The sequence below is a fragment of the Hyla sarda genome, unplaced genomic scaffold, assembly GCF_029499605.1.
Source record: "Hyla sarda isolate aHylSar1 unplaced genomic scaffold, aHylSar1.hap1 scaffold_91, whole genome shotgun sequence".
NCBI classification, from domain to species: domain Eukaryota; kingdom Metazoa; phylum Chordata; class Amphibia; order Anura; family Hylidae; genus Hyla; species Hyla sarda.
Window position 1 is genome coordinate 449,714 of NW_026610938.1, and position 23,334 is coordinate 473,047.

A 23,334-nucleotide genomic window follows, 5' to 3' on the forward strand; every position below is an offset into this window, starting at 1 on the left:
ATTCTGCAATAGGGGGTGATGTGGTAGATTTCCAATGCCGAGTGATTACCAACTTAGCTAAGATCAATATTTTAATCACCAGACAGCGGCATTCGGGTGGTATTGTTTGGATGTCTAATAACAACAAGGCCATCGCAGGTGTTATGGATATGTCATATTCAATAACCTCCCTCAACATTATACCAATCTCCCTCCAATATTCCTCAATCTTCGGGCAAGCCCATAATATATGTAGCAAGGTGCCCTTGGCACCACATCCTCTCCAGCATTCCGAAGATGTCCCTGGGTAGATGACCTGCAGTCTATCAGGTGTTAAGTACCATCTTAGTCTGGATTTAAAAAATGCCTCTAAGTGTGTCACTGAGGGTAACGCCCTCCTCGCCCATTTACAAGCGACCATCCATTCCCCATCAGTAATGTTCCTTGACAGGTCTTTCTCCCAGGATTTATAGGGTGCATGTGTGGACAGGGGCTTAGTACTTTCCAAAAGGTCGTATATGGGGCGTAGGCCCTTGAATGGTGTGGCCATCAGTTTAAAGAGATCTTCGTTATAGTTCCATGCATGCTGCGTGTAGGATCCCAAGCAATGTCTAATTTGTAGGAATTTATAGAAATCTTTAGTGGAGATATTATAGTGAGCAGAGAGGGAGGTAAATGTGTGTAGTATGTTTCCGTCAAACAAATGAGATATCTGTGTGAGACCAGCCGATATCCAATTTTGTAAGTCTAGGAGTGGGATAACTGCAGACAATATTAAAAGAGGAGTTGTAGAGGGGCTGTGGAGGTGTTTCCTACCCGTGTTTTTATGTATGATGTTCCAGCAGGACAGACCTGCTATCGTTAATGGGGAAATATGTTGTGGAATATTAAGGGACCATATTTGATAGAATAAAAGGGATTTTAAGTCACCATTATCACATAAATATTTCTCAGCCTGTAGCCACGGTAGGCTCGCCCCTGCATTCCAGTAATGTTTCAGTTGTGTCGTCAAAGTAGCTAAATAGTATGCGTACGGGTCAGGTAAGCCCACCCCTCCTCTATCCTTGTGTTTACTCAGAAGTAATTTGGATATTCTTCTACGTCCCCCCTTCCATATATAATCCAAGAGCAGTTTAGATATGCGTGTGAAGAAGGAGGTCGGGAGTAGGATAGGCAGGGTGCGGTATAGATACAGTAGTTTGGGAAGTATTGACATTTTAAAGGCTGCGATCCTGCCTAACCACGACACCTCCACTCTGCCTAAACTATCAAGATCCTCTTTAAAGGTATGTAGAAATGGGATATAATTGGAACTATATAGCCGCGGGACTGACGGTGTAACCTGAATGCCTAAGTATGTGATGCTATCAGACTTCCAGTCTAGAGGATACGTATTTTTTAACTTTTGTAGGGTGTGACTGTCTAGATGTATTGGCAAGGCTTGTGTCTTAGACGTATTTAGTTTATAGTAGGATACTGCACTATACTTCATGATGGTGTCAACGGCCCCCGCCAGGGAACATTCTGGGTCTTCCAATGTTAGAATTATGTCATCCGCATACATAGATATGAGATGTACATCAGGGCCAAGTCGTACCCCTCTAATTGCAGAGTTAAGTTTGAGCGCTATAGCCAGAGGTTCTATACATAGTATAAACATTAGCGGTGAAAGTGGACATCCCTGGCGGGTGCCATTACCCAATGAGAAGCTGTTAGAAAGCGTACCATTTGAAAACACTCTCGCGTTTGGGGCAGAATATAGTGCTTTAATCGCTGTTGCAATAGAACCCTTAATACCCATGGCATCCAATATCGCAAACGCAAAAGACCAGTTCAGACGGTCAAATGCCTTTTCAGCATCTAAAGCTAGTAGGACCGACGCCATGCGTTTCGAGTCTAGGTGATGTACTAAGTTAAGGATACGTCTTGTATTCTCGTATGCCTGACGTCCTCTAACAAAGCCCACCTGATCAACCGAAACCAGTGTGGGAATCAGGGGAGCTAATCTATTTGCTATCAGTGTGGCGTATATTTTCGCGTCTACATTTAAGAGCGAAATAGGCCTAAAGTTGCAAGGCCTATCAGGGGGTTTGCCCGGCTTCGGGAGAGTAACTATTAGGGCCTCTTGGTTTTCCTTCGGTAACGAGCCTTTTTGCATTGCTTCATTAAAGAAATTTGTGGCATGGGGCATTAAGATATGTGAAAAGGACTTGTAATAATAAGCCGTCAGTCCGTCAGGGCCAGGAGACTTGCCTATAGGCAAACCTCTAATAGTTTTAGTGACCTCCGCGTGAGTGAAGGGAGCATTAAGTGAAGTTAGTTGGGTATCAGTCAATGAGGGAAGGGGAAGATCTTGTAAAAAAGAGGCAATGTCTTCTATCGATGGCTGGGGGATGTTTTGATCCTGGGAAAGGTTATAGAGGGTTGCGTAGTAACCCATAAAGCTATCTGCAATATCTTTAGGGGATTGGAGTTTGTAAGTGAGCGATGGGTCCCATAAGAAAGGAATTCTAGTTTTTGCATGTTTGTGTTTGAGCCTGTTCGCTAACACTCTACCTGTTTTGTTGTCGAAGTGGTAATATTGGGCCTTCAGTTTATTCAATTGGCGAGCGTGGTGGTCTAAAAACAAAATGCGGATTTTCTCCCTAACCTCTTTCAGTTTCGTCGCCTGTGTCGCACTTGGGTGTTGCTTATTAGCCTCCTCCAATAGTCTCTGGTCAGTCAATAAACTATCCAAGTGCCGGGACCTCTCCTTCTTTACAATGTATCCTAATTTTATCAGGGACCCCCTAATAACTGCTTTGTGTGCATTCCACACCGTGCTGTGAGCCAGACCTGTATGTGCATTTAAGGAGAAGTATTGGTCAAGTTCTGAAGCTATAGTTTCCCTGTGCTTATCATGTCTGATTAAATATTCATTACATCGCCACAAGTAAGTAGGTGAAGTCGCAATTTTCTCAGAAATGGTCAGTGTGATAGGTGTGTGATCTGACCATTTGAAAGGTTCAATCGTGGCAGATGTAACCAAGTCTAAAAGAGATCTACCCACTAAAGACAGGTCAATACGAGAGTAACTATTAGAAGGGGCTGAGTAGAAAGAAAAATCCCTTTCCCCAGCATGTAGTAGGCGCCATACATCATATACTTCTTCAACATGAAATAAGGAATGTAATGATATAGCTCGTCTCTTGCTAAGAGAGGATACATCTATGTCTGCGTCAGGGACTGCATTGAAATCCCCTCTCAATAGAAGATGACCCTGAGCATGAGTGCGAAGTTTGCGAAAGACCTTTTTTAGGAAACCCAGTTGGCCTCTATTGGGTGCGTAAACAGACGCTATTGTGTAGTTAACATTATTGATGATGCATACTATAATCACAAATCTTCCCAGTGAATCAGAAATCACAGACAGTAGTTGAAACGCCAGGGTATCCCTGACTGCGATGAGCACACCCCTTGCCTTTGTGTGGTAATGGGAATGAAATACATAAGGAAAGTTTTTATGTCTGATCCTAAATGCATCTTCACAAACTAAGTGCGTCTCTTGTACACACAATATGTCCCCAGCTAATTGTTTGGCTTCCGCCCATAAATAGGACCGCTTTAGCGGAGTGTTCAGTCCATTAATATTAATAGATACGACCTTTATAGTCATAGTGAGTCCTCATGATGCTTGAGATGAGATCTTCGTCGACTTGGATAAGATGCGGTGAAAGATCGTGACAGTTCAGCGAACCATGTTCTGCCGGAGCACCTGTAAAAAAGGGGGAGAGGAAGGGGGAAGGGGGAAACACAAACAAACAAACAATAGAGAAACGGCTGGTCTAAGCCAGGAAAGCTGGATATGTCCAGGAACGGGTGATGAATATTCCTCTTCATCAGATGTGGGGAGAACAGATAGTCCTCTGTAAGCGGAACAAGACCGCAAAATCCAGGGCCAATCTCCACAGCAGTTAACGCATTCCCTGTTTCTTTTTTCCAGCCAGTTGCCAATCAGGATCCACTCTATCTGGAGGGGACGATGTCTGCGATTCTGGAATCTTCACAGGAATTCCCCATACATTAAGCTGTTTGATACCTTCCTCCAATGAGCAAATCACATGCATTTTGTCGTTTCGGTGTACCAGCAGGCGGGTGGGGAATCCCCATTTGTAGAGAATAGAACGGTCCCGAAGTGCAGTTGTTATTGGTGCCAGGTTTCTGCGTATTTGCAAAGTCATTGCTGACAGATCGGTATATAGAGCAATTTTTCGATACTGATCCGGGACATTCTGGCGATCTCTAGACTTAACCATAAGGGCCTCTTTAATATGGAAGAAATGCACCCTGGCAAGTACATCCCTTGGTATATCGTCGGCCAGGTGCCTCGGTTTAGGGACACGATGCGCTCTGTCCAGAAGTAGCTCAGTCAGGGTCGCCTCAGGTAGGTAGCTTTGCATAAGAGAGGTAAGGTAGGCATTAAGTTCCTTTGGAGGGACAGTCTCTGGGATGCCCCGGAATTTGACATTATTCCTCCTCGACCTGTCTTCAATGTCAGCGATTTTTGCACGTAGCGCTGTCACGTCAGACTCCAGATCATAATGCGAATCTATAAGGTCGTTGTGAGATTTTACCAGTGAAGCCATTTTTGTTTCCGTATGGTCCACCCTTTGTTCCACCTCTACGATAGCAGAGCGGATCGGTTGCAGGGTATTAAGCAAGTTGTTGGTAATGGACGTGTTCAGCAGTAGCAACATGCGTTTCAAAGATACTTCTGTTACAGGTACCTCCGATGCAGGCACCTTGCTGAAGAATTCCTCCCCGGCAACTTGGAAGGCTTCTACTAGTGGGTTAGCCCCATCTGTCTCTGTGCTGGCCTCTATGCGTGGTCTTTGCCTGCGCGGGCTGTCCGTGGCTGAGTATGGCGATGCAGGAGCTGAGGCGCCATGTTGGTTCAGCACATTGCCGTCTTTAGTGGGGCTATCATGTGGGGACGGCGAGACAGTATCTCGGCTTTGTGCCATTATATCTGCTTCATCAGGTAAGGAGAGGCTGCGTCTAGCATTAGGCAGGGATTTTTGAATGTCTGACCTGTTGCCGAAGTCCCCGCTTCTCCTGTGGTGCGGGGAGGACGCCTCCACGCCATCTTGAGAGGCCCGGAGTTGAGGCCGTGTGTAGAAGTCCGTCAGCTTACGGGGCTGGCGTCCCGCTTTCCCTCTCCTCCGGGTGTACATGTTCGAGAGAGGGTGTTCCGACGGCTGGAAATGTGCAAAGTAGGTTCACTAACTCAGTTTGATCGGGTATTCGTCGCTTATGAAGTTGCTTGCTGCAGGAGCTCGGTTCTCAGGCGGCCATCTCGCTCCGCTGCCAGACCACGCCCCCAATAGATGCTAATTTCATGAACGATGCCTTAAACAAAATAGAACGTGTTTTAGAGAATAATTCTCAATCCTTTCTTTTACAGTCTATCCCAGAGAAGGAAATATTGGATACCATAAACAGTTTTAATTTGGGTAAAGTACCGGGGTCTGATGGCCTGCCAATCGAATTTTATAAGGTTTTTTATGAGGTTTTAAAAGATGATCTTTTATCTCTTTTTACAGATGTTTTTAATACCAAGATTTTACCACAGTCATGGAAAGTGGGTGAGGTTTTTCTGCTCTTTAAAAAAGGTGATAAAGAGGATATTAGGAATTGGAGACCAATAACCCTTTTAAACGCTGATTATAAAATAATGGCTAAAATATGTGCAAACAGACTAAAAAATGTTATAGATAAATTAATACATAATAATCAAGTGTGTGGTATACCGGGTAGAAACATGTGGGAAAATTTAAACCTCATAAAAGATATAATAGAAGATGCTAAAATAAGGAAAAGTAATTTAGCAATTTTAACAATAGACTTTGAAAAAGCATTTGACAGAGTCTCGCACTGTTTTTTATTTAATGTTTTAAATAAAATGGGCATACCAGAAGGTTTTTTAACGTCACTCAAAGCCTTTTATAATGACTGTTTTAGCAAAATTTTAATTAATGGTTTTAAGACTGAAATAGTTCCTTTAAAATCTGGTGTGAAGCAGGGTTGCCCCCTATCACCCCTTTTATTTATTTGTGCACTAGAGCCACTTTTATGTGTCATAAGAGGTGATAAACAGATCCGTGGGATAAGGCTCCCCGGAGGAAATGGTCTTGAAGCTAAAGTAGTCAGTTATATGGATGATGTAGCAGTGACATGTCAAGATAGCCTGGCACTTAAAAAAACTTTAACACAAATTAACTATTTCTGTTGTGCTTCTGGTTTTAAAGTGAATTTTAACAAGTGCGAGATTTTAAAAGTCGGCAAGCTGGATACAAGAGACATAAAGGTACCGGTAGTAGAAAAAGTAAAAATTTTAGGTGTGTATTTTAATGAATTAAATAATGGAAACGAAAGCTGGGAGCTAACAATGCAAAAGGTGAACCAAAAATTATGTGTATGGAGACTAAGAGACCTTACAATGGAAGGAAAAGTGCTGATTTTAAAGATGGTGATTTTACCTTTGCTTTTATATTTAAGTTTAGTGTTCCCACCTAACACACATATAATACGTAAAGTCTCAAAAGTCTGTTACACCTTTTTTTGGAATTCCAAATATGAGAAGTTAAAAAGAGAAATTGTATCTAAACCTAAAGAGAAAGGGGGGAAAAGTTTTACTGATTTTACTGCGTTCCTTTATACAAAATTCTTTTCATTGTGTCTTAAGAATGTTTTTAAAGACAACTATTGGTCGTTCTTTTTGCGCTATAATGTTGGTAATCTCATGAGACACCATGGTTGGTTTGAAACAGATCTTAAACACCCTTATGCTTTTAACCTCCCTATTACTTATTGTATTTTAGAAAAGATTGTTTCTCTTTTTAAACTGTTTGATTTTAGTAAAGATATTCTAATCGATGGGAAAAAACTTACGAGAGTCATTTTAAACAATATTAACATGTGCCAAGTTGGAAATTTTAATGATGATAAATGTAAAGAAATCTGGAGAATTGTGAACTCATTTTATCTTTTTAACTCACAGAAGGACTTATCCTGGAGCTGCATCCACAGTTGCCTTCCGTGCCGGGCTTTCCAACACCGTAGAGGATTTGCAAGCACAGCAAAGTGTCCAAGAGAGGGATGCCACGAAGAGGAGACTGTTTTACATCTTTTATGGACATGTGATTTTTCTAGAAGGATATGGACTAAAATGCTGCCACTTTTAAACAAAATTGCTGCTATAAAAGACTTGGACTATAATAAGGTTTTATATGGGTGTTTGGATTGTCCCGGCGAACAAGAGAAACGGAAGGCATGGCAAATAATAAACTGTGTGAAGGCAGCTCTGTGGAAAAATAGGAATATTTTATTATTTAAAAAGGACATTTTATCTTTCGATGATGTTATTGGAATGATTTTAAGTGAAATGTACATCTATCTTTTAATCGATAAACAAAGTGATGAGTTTGCATTCTTAAAATGGCATTTTACCGACTGGCATATGTGAAATTGTAAAATTGTAAGTTTTTTATGTTCCCCTGGTTTTAATGCTATGTAACTATGTAACTATGTTAAAACTTGAAACTTAAATAAAATAGGTGTGTACCTGTGAAGGTGCAGCCAAGTTAAAAAAAAAAAAAAAAAAATCTGTTCTTATCAGTTTAATATCTGATACGTCCCCTATCTGGGGACCATATATTAAATGGATTTTTGAGAACGGGGGCCGATTTCGAAGCTTGCTTCCGTCGCCCTATGCATTGACCCGATATGGCAGTATCTTCGGGTACAGTGCACCACCCCCTTACAGGGTTAAAAAGAAAGATTCCTACTTTCATTGCTACCTGCTTGCTGGCTAGCCAGCTAGCCAGCCCTGTGGGCCTTGCTGCTGCTGCAGCCAAAAAACAAAAGGTGGTGTCTGGCCGCTGTTGGAGCGTCCAGGCACAGGACTTCTGCTGCTGCTGACTAAATGGCCTCCTTAATTGGATCATTTGAGTAGCCAGCACACCTGTGCAGGTAGGGCATGACATGATAGGCAGCTGCCTTGATAGCGGGTGGGTGCTGAATGTTCCTAATTGACAAAATAAGATTAATGCTTATGAAGAAATATAAAATCTCATCCCTTCCCCAATATCGCGCCACACCCCTACCCCTTAATTCCCTGGTTGAACTTGATGGACATATGTCTTTTTTCGACCGTACTAACTATGTAACTATGTAACATAACATGGGGGGGGGGGGGGTCTCCTGGCTGTTCACACAGGTGTGTCATTGCTGTACATTGACCATGCATTGCTTCTGTGGTATTGCAAAGGCAAAGACAAATGCTTCCAGCCATCCATTGCACTAATGGATTGGTCATCAGCTGGCTGTCTATGTCCCGCATCAATATAGACCAAAGTACAGAGGGTTAGGCTATGCTATTGTGCACCTACCTGATGCATCAGAAGGTGCGAGGCCCTTGCTAAATTCTGTGCACAGACTTTGAGATCTATACTTTAGACTGTATCTAAACCTGCTCCAACATGGACTGACATTCTGGCCTACTTTCAGCCGATGCGACTTGTCTGTCGCTGAACAGTCGCTTTTTATGTATTCAGCACCTATGTATAATGTTGTAAAAATGCTCTAGAAGCTAAAGTCGCAGAAATGTCACACATATTTGGCCTGCAACTTTCTGTGCGACAAATTCAGACAGGAAAAATCAGTATAAATCCTTAGAAAATTATCCCCCAGTGTCTCCATCTGCTGGCGGTATTGAATAAGCATTGCTGCACTGATGGGGTATGCATTAGACGAAAAAAAAGAAGAAAAAGAAGAATAATACGCCCAGAAAAGAGGCGAAAAGGAGAAAAACGTAAAAAAACGTGAAAAAAAGTAAGAGGAAGAGAAGGGAAAAAAAGGTGGAAATGGGTTTAAAAATGATTTCGGCGGAGAAATATATATATATATATATATATATATATATATATATATACGCGCACACACACACATATATATAAACGTATTCTCCGTTGAGATATTGCAGCCGCTGCTGTGTCCAGGCCCAGGAGCCTTAGCACTGTGCTGTGATGTCACTCAATACCACTGACATCACTAGGTGTAAACAACATCTCTCCTTTGCTGTGTATGTGACTATGGAGCTGTTTGGTGATGTCGTCTATTATGGCCTTCATAGAAGCAACAGGAGATTGTTGCATCCATCTAGAACCCTCAGAACTACAGTGCTATGATGTCACTCACTTCCACAGGCCTTGCAGAGTGTAAACAACAACAACCCAGCTTTGTTGTGTATGTAACCATAGGGATTTGTGATGTCACCTAGAACCTTCACAGCAGCGACAGCTTTATGAGGAGCATCAGCACTGCTCTGCCTGAGCAGAACCATCACCGCCATAGGTTGTCAAATAACCCGGGTTTAACCCACACAGGTAAGTCCAATGGGGTGCAGGCATGTCCTCTATGCTTACAGCTTCCCGTGGGTGTTGGTTTGATACCGTTTGGGGACAGCCAAGGAGGCATCTGCAGGCAACAAAGGTAGGTGTGTGCTTGTGTGTGTGTTTCCTATGCAGATCCTAAGCCCAGTGTCACATGCAAGTAGGAGGAGTAAGAAGGGTTCCTGGCAAATCCGGGTTATGGATTGCATTTAAAAAGGCCCCGTGGGAGTGCAATGGGCCCCTGTCTTGCTGCTTAGCAATAATGGTATGGGTTTAGGTTCTGCTGTGTGTACTGGTGGTTGACTGCCCCCCAGCCCAGAGTGTGCATGGAAAATTGTCTGGCAGCCTCCCTGACAGCAAGCAGTGATAGTGCCCATGAAGGGCACCTTGTTGGGCCCGCCCCTTTCACGGTTATCGCTTCTCGGCCTTTTGGCTAAGATCAAGTGTAGTATCTGCTCACTTGGTCTGGCTGGAAGGTTCCTGGGGTACCCGTGCCTTGGCCTTGGGGGATCGCTCTACCTATTTGGTGGAGCTTCACCCCCTTGCTGCTTTTGGGGTTACGGCTTACTCCCCAGGAAACGAGAAGTGATCACCAGGCAGCCACTGGGTCGCCTGGTTGCAAACAGAGGACGGAAGAAGATCTCGGCAGCTGAACAGACATGGCGGATATACCTGAATATGCTCGGGTCCAAAATGCTGTTCGATTTATCGTGGAGGAGCAAGCCAGAGGAGAAAAGAATCTGGACTTCTTAATCGTGGAGATCTTGTTTGGTCTGTTCCAAGTGCCAAGAATGGAGATCTTGACAGTCATGGATTACCCTCGAAAGGGGGTCTATGATGTTACTTTCAACAGCAAGTCTTTCTACAGAAAATTTTTGGAAACCTTGGAGAAAACCCGGAATCATCCAAAGATGGAAGGCATAAAATTGGTTGAGCACTTTGTGGACAATACCAAGCTGTTCACAGTTAAGATGTACTCGCCATACGCGAAAGAAAGTGACATCAAGCTCTTTTTGCAGGAATTTTGTGTGGAAGTAGAGGAAAGAGGTAAAGTCCTTAACCAACACCAGCTTTGGACAGGAAAATGGAAGTTCTTGTGCAGACTGAAAGAGGATGCGGGGGCGCCAGGAAGATTGTTGCTCCCACCAGCTCGGTTTAAAATAGGGAAGGACACAGGGGATTTATTTTTCCCAGAGATGGGAACTTTCTGCAAAAACTGCAAACAATACGGGCATGAAAGTTGTGGAAAGATGATATGTACCAAATGTCTAAAGGAAGGTCATGTCTTTTCTGAGTGTGGCCAAAGTAAGACCTGCAGGGCCTGTAAAAAGACTGGGCACTTCTTTAAAGACTGCCCGGAAAAATCTGAGGCTATGGAAGTTGGGGTGAAATTGAAGAGGAAGACAAAAGAAGAGAATATAGTTCCAGAGGCCAAAAAAGTTTCTGGCAAGAGCAAAGAAAAGTTGGACACAGGAAAAGAAATGGAAGAAGAAAGCGTAAGTGAGGCTTCTGAAGGGGAGCACACAGAGAAATTAAAGAAAATAATTCTCAGTGAGTATTTTTCTGGATATTTGGGTGAGGTGCTAGACCAAGCCCCAAAGGAAGAAAAAGAAATATTTGTTCAAGACCTAGTAAAATTTAAAATAAAAGTGAATACCCGGCTTGAAACTGTGAGGGGAAAAATAATGCAGTCCATGAAGCCTGATGTAAGGCGCTTCATGGTGACCTACCAAGTGTCACCATGGTTGGCAGTCCCTGTCAAAGAAGCTTTGAAGAGTGGAGCTCTTCAATTCGGTTTAATTGATAATTTGGCAGTTTTCGCATGGAGAAAGGGTTTCATTTTGGATTAAGGTTTATTTGAGTTATTGTTGTTAGTTGTTTTGTTGTTTTAATTTGTTTTATTCTGGAAATAAATAAAATAAAAAAAAAAAAAAAAATAAAAAAGTTACCTGATGATGAGCACAAAAATCTAGTTCATATGAGATCTTAGAACTATGATTTAGTTCTGAGGGAAACTTAAAAAAATCTGTTCTTATCAGTTTAATATCTGATACGTCCCCTATCTGGGGACCATATATTAAATGGATTTTTGAGAACGGGGGCCGATTTCGAAGCTTGCTTCCGTCGCCCTATGCATTGACCCGATATGGCAGTATCTTCGGGTACAGTGCACCACCCCCTTACAGGGTTAAAAAGAAAGATTCCTACTTTCATTGCTACCTGCTTGCTGGCTAGCCAGCTAGCCAGCCCTGTGGGCCTTGCTGCTGCTGCAGCCAAAAAACAAAAGGTGGTGCTGCTGCTGCTTCTGCTGCTTCTGCTTCTGCTTGTGTCTGGCCGCTGTTGGAGCGTCCAGGCACAGGACTTCTGCTGCTGCTGACTAAATGGCCTCCTTAATTGGATCATTTGAGTAGCCAGCACACCTGTGCAGGTAGGGCATGACATGATAGGCAGCTGCCTTGATAGCGGGTGGGTGCTGAATGTTCCTAATTGACAAAATAAGATTAATGCTTATGAAGAAATATAAAATCTCATCCCTTCCCCAATATCGCGCCACACCCCTACCCCTTAATTCCCTGGTTGAACTTGATGGACATATGTCTTTTTTCGACCGTACTAACTATGTAACTATGTAACATAACATGGGGGGGGGGGGGGGTCTCCTGGCTGTTCACACAGGTGTGTCATTGCTGTACATTGACCATGCATTGCTTCTGTGGTATTGCAAAGGCAAAGACAAATGCTTCCAGCCATCCATTGCACTAATGGATTGGTCATCAGCTGGCTGTCTATGTCCCGCATCAATATAGACCAAAGTACAGAGGGTTAGGCTATGCTATTGTGCACCTACCTGATGCATCAGAAGGTGCGAGGCCCTTGCTAAATTCTGTGCACAGACTTTGAGATCTATACTTTAGACTGTATCTAAACCTGCTCCAACATGGACTGACATTCTGGCCTACTTTCAGCCGATGCGACTTGTCTGTCGCTGAACAGTCGCTTTTTATGTATTCAGCACCTATGTATAATGTTGTAAAAATGCTCTAGAAGCTAAAGTCGCAGAAATGTCACACATATTTGGCCTGCAACTTTCTGTGCGACAAATTCAGACAGGAAAAATCAGTATAAATCCTTAGAAAATTATCCCCCAGTGTCTCCATCTGCTGGCGGTATTGAATAAGCATTGCTGCACTGATGGGGTATGCATTAGACGAAAAAAAAGAAGAAAAAGAAGAATAATACGCCCAGAAAAGAGGCGAAAAGGAGAAAAACTTAAAAAAACGTGAAAAAAAAGTAAGAGGAAGAGAAGGGAAAAAAAGGTGGAAATGGGTTTAAAAGTGATTTCGGCGGAGAAATATATATATATATATATATATATATATATATATATATATATATACGCGCACACACACACATATATATATAAACGTATTCTCCGTTGAGATATTGCAGCCGCTGCTGTGTCCAGGCCCAGGAGCCTTAGCACTGTGCTGTGATGTCACTCAATACCACTGACATCACTAGGTGTAAACAACATCTCTCCTTTGCTGTGTATGTGACTATGGAGCTGTTTGGTGATGTCGTCTATTATGGCCTTCATAGAAGCAACAGGAGATTGTTGCATCCATCTAGAACCCTCAGAACTACAGTGCTATGATGTCACTCACTTCCACAGGCCTTGCAGAGTGTAAACAACAACAACCCAGCTTTGTTGTGTATGTAACCATAGGGATTTGTGATGTCACCTAGAACCTTCACAGCAGCGACAGCTTTATGAGGAGCATCAGCACTGCTCTGCCTGAGCAGAACCATCACCGCCATAGGTTGTCAAATAACCCGGGTTTAACCCACACAGGTAAGTCCAATGGGGTGCAGGCATGTCCTCTATGCTTACAGCTTCCCGTGGGTGTTGGTTTGATACCGTTTGGGGACAGCCAAGGAGGCATCTGCAGGCAACAAAGGTAGGTGTGTGCTTGTGTGTGTGTTTCCTATGCAGATCCTAAGCCCAGTGTCACATGCAAGTAGGAGGAGTAAGAAGGGTTCCTGGCAAATCCGGGTTATGGATTGCATTTAAAAAGGCCCCGTGGGAGTGCAATGGGCCCCTGTCTTGCTGCTTAGCAATAATGGTATGGGTTTAGGTTCTGCTGTGTGTACTGGTGGTTGACTGCCCCCCAGCCCAGAGTGTGCATGGAAAATTGTCTGGCAGCCTCCCTGACAGCAAGCAGTGATAGTGCCCATGAAGGGCACCTTGTTGGGCCCGCCCCTTTCACGGTTATCGCTTCTCGGCCTTTTGGCTAAGATCAAGTGTAGTATCTGTTCTTATCAGTTTAATATCTGATACGTCCCCTATCTGGGGACCATATATTAAATGGATTTTTGAGAACGGGGGCCGATTTCGAAGCTTGCTTCCGTCGCCCTATGCATTGACCCGATATGGCAGTATCTTCGGGTACAGTGCACCACCCCCTTACAGGGTTAAAAAGAAAGATTCCTACTTTCATTGCTACCTGCTTGCTGGCTAGCCAGCTAGCCAGCCCTGTGGGCCTTGCTGCTGCTGCAGCCAAAAAACAAAAGGTGGTGCTGCTGCTGCTTCTGCTGCTTCTGCTTGTGTCTGGCCGCTGTTGGAGCGTCCAGGCACAGGACTTCTGCTGCTGCTGACTAAATGGCCTCCTTAATTGGATCATTTGAGTAGCCAGCACACCTGTGCAGGTAGGGCATGACATGATAGGCAGCTGCCTTGATAGCGGGTGGGTGCTGAATGTTCCTAATTGACAAAATAAGATTAATGCTTATGAAGAAATATAAAATCTCATCCCTTCCCCAATATCGCGCCACACCCCTACCCCTTAATTCCCTGGTTGAACTTGATGGACATATGTCTTTTTTCGACCGTACTAACTATGTAACTATGTAACATAACATGGGGGGGGGGGGGGTCTCCTGGCTGTTCACACAGGTGTGTCATTGCTGTACATTGACCATGCATTGCTTCTGTGGTATTGCAAAGGCAAAGACAAATGCTTCCAGCCATCCATTGCACTAATGGATTGGTCATCAGCTGGCTGTCTATGTCCCGCATCAATATAGACCAAAGTACAGAGGGTTAGGCTATGCTATTGTGCACCTACCTGATGCATCAGAAGGTGCGAGGCCCTTGCTAAATTCTGTGCACAGACTTTGAGATCTATACTTTAGACTGTATCTAAACCTGCTCCAACATGGACTGACATTCTGGCCTACTTTCAGCCGATGCGACTTGTCTGTCGCTGAACAGTCGCTTTTTATGTATTCAGCACCTATGTATAATGTTGTAAAAATGCTCTAGAAGCTAAAGTCGCAGAAATGTCACACATATTTGGCCTGCAACTTTCTGTGCGACAAATTCAGACAGGAAAAATCAGTATAAATCCTTAGAAAATTATCCCCCAGTGTCTCCATCTGCTGGCGGTATTGAATAAGCATTGCTGCACTGATGGGGTATGCATTAGACGAAAAAAAAGAAGAAAAAGAAGAATAATACGCCCAGAAAAGAGGCGAAAAGGAGAAAAACGTAAAAAAACGTGAAAAAAAAGTAAGAGGAAGAGAAGGGAAAAAAAGGTGGAAATGGGTTTAAAAGTGATTTCGGCGGAGAAATATATATATATATATATATATATATATATATATATATACGCGCACACACACACATATATATAAACGTATTCTCCGTTGAGATATTGCAGCCGCTGCTGTGTCCAGGCCCAGGAGCCTTAGCACTGTGCTGTGATGTCACTCAATACCACTGACATCACTAGGTGTAAACAACATCTCTCCTTTGCTGTGTATGTGACTATGGAGCTGTTTGGTGATGTCGTCTATTATGGCCTTCATAGAAGCAACAGGAGATTGTTGCATCCATCTAGAACCCTCAGAACTACAGTGCTATGATGTCACTCACTTCCACAGGCCTTGCAGAGTGTAAACAACAACAACCCAGCTTTGTTGTGTATGTAACCATAGGGATTTGTGATGTCACCTAGAACCTTCACAGCAGCGACAGCTTTATGAGGAGCATCAGCACTGCTCTGCCTGAGCAGAACCATCACCGCCATAGGTTGTCAAATAACCCGGGTTTAACCCACACAGGTAAGTCCAATGGGGTGCAGGCATGTCCTCTATGCTTACAGCTTCCCGTGGGTGTTGGTTTGATACCGTTTGGGGACAGCCAAGGAGGCATCTGCAGGCAACAAAGGTAGGTGTGTGCTTGTGTGTGTGTTTCCTATGCAGATCCTAAGCCCAGTGTCACATGCAAGTAGGAGGAGTAAGAAGGGTTCCTGGCAAATCCGGGTTATGGATTGCATTTAAAAAGGCCCCGTGGGAGTGCAATGGGCCCCTGTCTTGCTGCTTAGCAATAATGGTATGGGTTTAGGTTCTGCTGTGTGTACTGGTGGTTGACTGCCCCCCAGCCCAGAGTGTGCATGGAAAATTGTCTGGCAGCCTCCCTGACAGCAAGCAGTGATAGTGCCCATGAAGGGCACCTTGTTGGGCCCGCCCCTTTCACGGTTATCGCTTCTCGGCCTTTTGGCTAAGATCAAGTGTAGTATCTGTTCTTATCAGTTTAATATCTGATACGTCCCCTATCTGGGGACCATATATTAAATGGATTTTTGAGAACGGGGGCCGATTTCGAAGCTTGCTTCCGTCGCCCTATGCATTGACCCGATATGGCAGTATCTTCGGGTACAGTGCACCACCCCCTTACAGGGTTAAAAAGAAAGATTCCTACTTTCATTGCTACCTGCTTGCTGGCTAGCCAGCTAGCCAGCCCTGTGGGCCTTGCTGCTGCTGCAGCCAAAAAACAAAAGGTGGTGCTGCTGCTGCTTCTGCTGCTTCTGCTTCTGCTTGTGTCTGGCCGCTGTTGGAGCGTCCAGGCACAGGACTTCTGCTGCTGCTGACTAAATGGCCTCCTTAATTGGATCATTTGAGTAGCCAGCACACCTGTGCAGGTAGGGCATGACATGATAGGCAGCTGCCTTGATAGCGGGTGGGTGCTGAATGTTCCTAATTGACAAAATAAGATTAATGCTTATGAAGAAATATAAAATCTCATCCCTTCCCCAATATCGCGCCACACCCCTACCCCTTAATTCCCTGGTCGAACTTGATGGACATATGTCTTTTTTCGACCGTACTAACTATGTAACTATGTAACATAACATGGGGGGGGGGGGGGTCTCCTGGCTGTTCACACAGGTGTGTCATTGCTGTACATTGACCATGCATTGCTTCTGTGGTATTGCAAAGGCAAAGACAAATGCTTCCAGCCATCCATTGCACTAATGGATTGGTCATCAGCTGGCTGTCTATGTCCCGCATCAATATAGACCAAAGTACAGAGGGTTAGGCTATGCTATTGTGCACCTACCTGATGCATCAGAAGGTGCGAGGCCCTTGCTAAATTCTGTGCACAGACTTTGAGATCTATACTTTAGACTGTATCTAAACCTGCTCCAACATGGACTGACATTCTGGCCTACTTTCAGCCGATGCGACTTGTCTGTCGCTGAACAGTCGCTTTTTATGTATTCAGCACCTATGTATAATGTTGTAAAAATGCTCTAGAAGCTAAAGTCGCAGAAATGTCACACATATTTGGCCTGCAACTTTCTGTGCGACAAATTCAGACAGGAAAAATCAGTATAAATCCTTAGAAAATTATCCCCCAGTGTCTCCATCTGCTGGCGGTATTGAATAAGCATTGCTGCACTGATGGGGTATGCATTAGACGAAAAAAAAGAAGAAAAAGAAGAATAATACGCCCAGAAAAGAGGCGAAAAGGAGAAAAACTTAAAAAAACGTGAAAAAAATGTAAGAGGAAGAGAAGGAAAAAAAAGGTGGAAATGGGTTTAAAAGTGATTTCGGCGGAGAAATATATATATATATATATATATATATATATATATATATATATATACGCGCACACACACACATATATATAAACGTATTCTCCGTTGAGATATTGCAGCCGCTGCTGTGTCCAGGCCCAGGAGCCTTAGCACTGTGCTGTGATGTCACTCAATACCACTGACATCACTAGGTGTAAACAACATCTCTCCTTTGCTGTGTATGTGACTATGGAGCTGTTTGGTGATGTCGTCTATTATGGCCTTCATAGAAGCAACAGGAGATTGTTGCATCCATCTAGAACCCTCAGAACTACAGTGCTATGATGTCACTCACTTCCACAGGCCTTGCAGAGTGTAAACAACAACAACCCAGCTTTGTTGTGTATGTAACCATAGGGATTTGTGATGTCACCTAGAACCTTCACAGCAGCGACAGCTTTATGAGGAGCATCAGCACTGCTCTGCCTGAGCAGAACCATCACCGCCATAGGTTGTCAAATAACCCGGGTTTAACCCACACAGGTAAGTCCAATGGGGTGCAGGCATGTCCTCTATGCTTACAGCTTCCCGTGGGTGTTGGTTTGATACCGTTTGGGGACAGCCAAGGAGGCATCTGCAGGCAACAAAGGTAGGTGTGTGCTTGTGTGTGTGTTTCCTATGCAGATCCTAAGCCCAGTGTCACATGCAAGTAGGAGGAGTAAGAAGGGTTCCTGGCAAATCCGGGTTATGGATTGCATTTAAAAAGGCCCCGTGGGAGTGCAATGGGCCCCTGTCTTGCTGCTTAGCAATAATGGTATGGGTTTAGGTTCTGCTGTGTGTACTGGTGGTTGACTGCCCCCCAGCCCAGAGTGTGCATGGAAAATTGTCTGGCAGCCTCCCTGACAGCAAGCAGTGATAGTGCCCATGAAGGGCACCTTGTTGGGCCCGCCCCTTTCACGGTTATCGCTTCTCGGCCTTTTGGCTAAGATCAAGTGTAGTATCTGTTCTTATCAGTTTAATATCTGATACGTCCCCTATCTGGGGACCATATATTAAATGGATTTTTGAGAACGGGGGCCGATTTCGAAGCTTGCTTCCGTCGCCCTATGCATTGACCCGATATGGCAGTATCTTCGGGTACAGTGCACCACCCCCTTACAGGGTTAAAAAGAAAGATTCCTACTTTCATTGCTACCTGCTTGCTGGCTAGCCAGCTAGCCAGCCCTGTGGGCCTTGCTGCTGCTGCAGCCAAAAAACAAAAGGTGGTGCTGCTGCTGCTTCTGCTGCTTCTGCTTCTGCTTGTGTCTGGCCGCTGTTGGAGCGTCCAGGCACAGGACTTCTGCTGCTGCTGACTAAATGGCCTCCTTAATTGGATCATTTGAGTAGCCAGCACACCTGTGCAGGTAGGGCATGACATGATAGGCAGCTGCCTTGATAGCGGGTGGGTGCTGAATGTTCCTAATTGACAAAATAAGATTAATGCTTATGAAGAAATATAAAATCTCATCCCTTCCCCAATATCGCGCCACACCCCTACCCCTTAATTCCCTGGTTGAACTTGATGGACATATGTCTTTTTTCGACCGTACTAACTATGTAACTATGTAACATAACATGGGGGGGGGGGGGTCTCCTGGCTGTTCACACAGGTGTGTCATTGCTGTACATTGACCATGCATTGCTTCTGTGGTATTGCAAAGGCAAAGACAAATGCTTCCAGCCATCCATTGCACTAATGGATTGGTCATCAGCTGGCTGTCTATGTCCCGCATCAATATAGACCAAAGTACAGAGGGTTAGGCTATGCTATTGTGCACCTACCTGATGCATCAGAAGGTGCGAGGCCCTTGCTAAATTCTGTGCACAGACTTTGAGATCTATACGTTAGACTGTATCTAAACCTGCTCCAACATGGACTGACATTCTGGCCTACTTTCAGCCGATGCGACTTGTCTGTCGCTGAACAGTCGCTTTTTATGTATTCAGCACCTATGTATAATGTTGTAAAAATGCTCTAGAAGCTAAAGTCGCAGAAATGTCACACATATTTGGCCTGCAACTTTCTGTGCGACAAATTCAGACAGGAAAAATCAGTATAAATCCTTAGAAAATTATCCCCCAGTGTCTCCATCTGCTGGCGGTATTGAATAAGCATTGCTGCACTGATGGGGTATGCATTAGACGAAAAAAAAGAAGAAAAAGAAGAATAATACGCCCAGAAAAGAGGCGAAAAGGAGAAAAACGTAAAAAAACGTGAAAAAAAAGTAAGAGGAAGAGAAGGGAAAAAAAGGTGGAAATGGGTTTAAAAGTGATTTCGGCGGAGAAATATATATATATATATATATATATAGATATATATATATATATATACGCGCACACACACACATATATATAAACGTATTCTCCGTTGAGATATTGCAGCCGCTGCTGTGTCCAGGCCCAGGAGCCTTAGCACTGTGCTGTGATGTCACTCAATACCACTGACATCACTAGGTGTAAACAACATCTCTCCTTTGCTGTGTATGTGACTATGGAGCTGTTTGGTGATGTCGTCTATTATGGCCTTCATAGAAGCAACAGGAGATTGTTGCATCCATCTAGAACCCTCAGAACTACAGTGCTATGATGTCACTCACTTCCACAGGCCTTGCAGAGTGTAAACAACAACAACCCAGCTTTGTTGTGTATGTAACCATAGGGATTTGTGATGTCACCTAGAACCTTCACAGCAGCGACAGCTTTATGAGGAGCATCAGCACTGCTCTGCCTGAGCAGAACCATCACCGCCATAGGTTGTCAAATAACCCGGGTTTAACCCACACAGGTAAGTCCAATGGGGTGCAGGCATGTCCTCTATGCTTACAGCTTCCCGTGGGTGTTGGTTTGATACCGTTTGGGGACAGCCAAGGAGGCATCTGCAGGCAACAAAGGTAGGTGTGTGCTTGTGTGTGTGTTTCCTATGCAGATCCTAAGCCCAGTGTCACATGCAAGTAGGAGGAGTAAGAAGGGTTCCTGGCAAATCCGGGTTATGGATTGCATTTAAAAAGGCCCCGTGGGAGTGCAATGGGCCCCTGTCTTGCTGCTTAGCAATAATGGTATGGGTTTAGGTTCTGCTGTGTGTACTGGTGGTTGACTGCCCCCCAGCCCAGAGTGTGCATGGAAAATTGTCTGGCAGCCTCCCTGACAGCAAGCAGTGATAGTGCCCATGAAGGGCACCTTGTTGGGCCCGCCCCTTTCACGGTTATCGCTTCTCGGCCTTTTGGCTAAGATCAAGTGTAGTATCTGTTCTTATCAGTTTAATATCTGATACGTCCCCTATCTGGGGACCATATATTAAATGGATTTTTGAGAACGGGGGCCGATTTCGAAGCTTGCTTCCGTCGCCCTATGCATTGACCCGATATGGCAGTATCTTCGGGTACAGTGCACCACCCCCTTACAGGGTTAAAAAGAAAGATTCCTACTTTCATTGCTACCTGCTTGCTGGCTAGCCAGCTAGCCAGCCCTGTGGGCCTTGCTGCTGCTGCAGCCAAAAAACAAAAGGTGGTGCTGCTGCTGCTTCTGCTGCTTCTGCTTGTGTCTGGCCGCTGTTGGAGCATCCAGGCACAGGACTTCTGCTGCTGCTGACTAAATGGCCTCCTTAATTGGATCATTTGAGTAGCCAGCACACCTGTGCAGGTAGGGCATGACATGATAGGCAGCTGCCTTGATAGCGGGTGGGTGCTGAATGTTCCTAATTGACAAAATATAAAATCTCATCCCTTCCCCAATATCGCGCCACACCCCTACCCCTTAATTCCCTGGTTGAACTTGATGGACATATGTCTTTTTTCGACCGTACTAACTATGTAACTATGTAACATAACATGGGGGGGGGGGGGGTCTCCTGGCTGTTCACACAGGTGTGTCATTGCTGTACATTGACCATGCATTGCTTCTGTGGTATTGCAAAGGCAAAGACAAATGCTTCCAGCCATCCATTGCACTAATGGATTGGTCATCAGCTGGCTGTCTATGTCCCGCATCAATATAGACCAAAGTACAGAGGGTTAGGCTATGCTATTGTGCACCTACCTGATGCATCAGAAGGTGCGAGGCCCTTGCTAAATTCTGTGCACAGACTTTGAGATCTATACTTTAGACTGTATCTAAACCTGCTCCAACATGGACTGACATTCTGGCCTACTTTCAGCCGATGCGACTTGTCTGTCGCTGAACAGTCGCTTTTTATGTATTCAGCACCTATGTATAATGTTGTAAAAATGCTCTAGAAGCTAAAGTCGCAGAAATGTCACACATATTTGGCCTGCAACTTTCTGTGCGACAAATTCAGACAGGAAAAATCAGTATAAATCCTTAGAAAATTATCCCCCAGTGTCTCCATCTGCTGGCGGTATTGAATAAGCATTGCTGCACTGATGGGGTATGCATTAGACGAAAAAAAAGAAGAAAAAGAAGAATAATACGCCCAGAAAAGAGGCGAAAAGGAGAAAAACGTAAAAAAACGTGAAAAAAAAGTAAGAGGAAGAGAAGGGAAAAAAAGGTGGAAATGGGTTTAAAAGTGATTTCGGCGGAGAAATATATATATATATATATATATATATATATATATATATATATATACGCGCACACACACACATATATATAAACGTATTCTCCGTTGAGATATTGCAGCCGCTGCTGTGTCCAGGCCCAGGAGCCTTAGCACTGTGCTGTGATGTCACTCAATACCACTGACATCACTAGGTGTAAACAACATCTCTCCTTTGCTGTGTATGTGACTATGGAGCTGTTTGGTGATGTCGTCTATTATGGCCTTCATAGAAGCAACAGGAGATTGTTGCATCCATCTAGAACCCTCAGAACTACAGTGCTATGATGTCACTCACTTCCACAGGCCTTGCAGAGTGTAAACAACAACAACCCAGCTTTGTTGTGTATGTAACCATAGGGATTTGTGATGTCACCTAGAACCTTCACAGCAGCGACAGCTTTATGAGGAGCATCAGCACTGCTCTGCCTGAGCAGAACCATCACCGCCATAGGTTGTCAAATAACCCGGGTTTAACCCACACAGGTAAGTCCAATGGGGTGCAGGCATGTCCTCTATGCTTACAGCTTCCCGTGGGTGTTGGTTTGATACCGTTTGGGGACAGCCAAGGAGGCATCTGCAGGCAACAAAGGTAGGTGTGTGCTTGTGTGTGTGTTTCCTATGCAGATCCTAAGCCCAGTGTCACATGCAAGTAGGAGGAGTAAGAAGGGTTCCTGGCAAATCCGGGTTATGGATTGCATTTAAAAAGGCCCCGTGGGAGTGCAATGGGCCCCTGTCTTGCTGCTTAGCAATAATGGTATGGGTTTAGGTTCTGCTGTGTGTACTGGTGGTTGACTGCCCCCCAGCCCAGAGTGTGCATGGAAAATTGTCTGGCAGCCTCCCTGACAGCAAGCAGTGATAGTGCCCATGAAGGGCACCTTGTTGGGCCCGCCCCTTTCACGGTTATCGCTTCTCGGCCTTTTGGCTAAGATCAAGTGTAGTATCTGTTCTTATCAGTTTAATATCTGATACGTCCCCTATCTGGGGACCATATATTAAATGGATTTTTGAGAACGGGGGCCGATTTCGAAGCTTGCTTCCGTCGCCCTATGCATTGACCCGATATGGCAGTATCTTCGGGTACAGTGCACCACCCCCTTACAGGGTTAAAAAGAAAGATTCCTACTTTCATTGCTACCTGCTTGCTGGCTAGCCAGCTAGCCAGCCCTGTGGGCCTTGCTGCTGCTGCAGCCAAAAAACAAAAGGTGGTGCTGCTGCTGCTTCTGCTGCTTCTGCTTCTGCTTGTGTCTGGCCGCTGTTGGAGCGTCCAGGCACAGGACTTCTGCTGCTGCTGACTAAATGGCCTCCTTAATTGGATCATTTGAGTAGCCAGCACACCTGTGCAGGTAGGGCATGACATGATAGGCAGCTGCCTTGATAGCGGGTGGGTGCTGAATGTTCCTAATTGACAAAATAAGATTAATGCTTATGAAGAAATATAAAATCTCATCCCTTCCCCAATATCGCGCCA

At 44.5% G+C, this 23,334-nt stretch overlaps 7 non-coding genes and 1 pseudogene across 7 annotated transcripts; all 8 read left to right on the forward strand.

The window, feature by feature from the left end:
* The first annotated feature begins 7,578 nt into the window (after positions 1 to 7,578).
* Positions 7,579 to 7,775, forward strand: LOC130349296 (U2 spliceosomal RNA). Its single transcript, XR_008886673.1, has one exon. It is a non-coding gene; the product is annotated as a U2 spliceosomal RNA (small nuclear RNA).
* A 2,048-nt stretch (positions 7,776 to 9,823) lies between these two features.
* Positions 9,824 to 9,976, forward strand: LOC130349315 (U2 spliceosomal RNA; annotated as a pseudogene).
* A 1,428-nt stretch (positions 9,977 to 11,404) lies between these two features.
* Positions 11,405 to 11,588, forward strand: LOC130349286 (U2 spliceosomal RNA). The gene has a single exon (XR_008886667.1). It is a non-coding gene; the product is annotated as a U2 spliceosomal RNA (small nuclear RNA).
* A 2,094-nt stretch (positions 11,589 to 13,682) lies between these two features.
* Positions 13,683 to 13,873, forward strand: LOC130349142 (U2 spliceosomal RNA). The gene has a single exon (XR_008886544.1). It is a non-coding gene; the product is annotated as a U2 spliceosomal RNA (small nuclear RNA).
* Positions 13,874 to 15,952: 2,079 nt separating this feature from the next.
* LOC130349143 (U2 spliceosomal RNA) lies at positions 15,953 to 16,143 on the forward strand. Its single transcript, XR_008886545.1, has one exon. It is a non-coding gene; the product is annotated as a U2 spliceosomal RNA (small nuclear RNA).
* Positions 16,144 to 18,234: 2,091 nt separating this feature from the next.
* Positions 18,235 to 18,425, forward strand: LOC130349144 (U2 spliceosomal RNA). Its single transcript, XR_008886546.1, has one exon. It is a non-coding gene; the product is annotated as a U2 spliceosomal RNA (small nuclear RNA).
* Positions 18,426 to 20,515: 2,090 nt separating this feature from the next.
* On the forward strand, positions 20,516 to 20,706 carry LOC130349146 (U2 spliceosomal RNA). Its single transcript, XR_008886548.1, has one exon. It is a non-coding gene; the product is annotated as a U2 spliceosomal RNA (small nuclear RNA).
* A 2,062-nt stretch (positions 20,707 to 22,768) lies between these two features.
* On the forward strand, positions 22,769 to 22,959 carry LOC130349147 (U2 spliceosomal RNA). The gene has a single exon (XR_008886549.1). It is a non-coding gene; the product is annotated as a U2 spliceosomal RNA (small nuclear RNA).
* Positions 22,960 to 23,334: the final 375 nt, after the last annotated feature.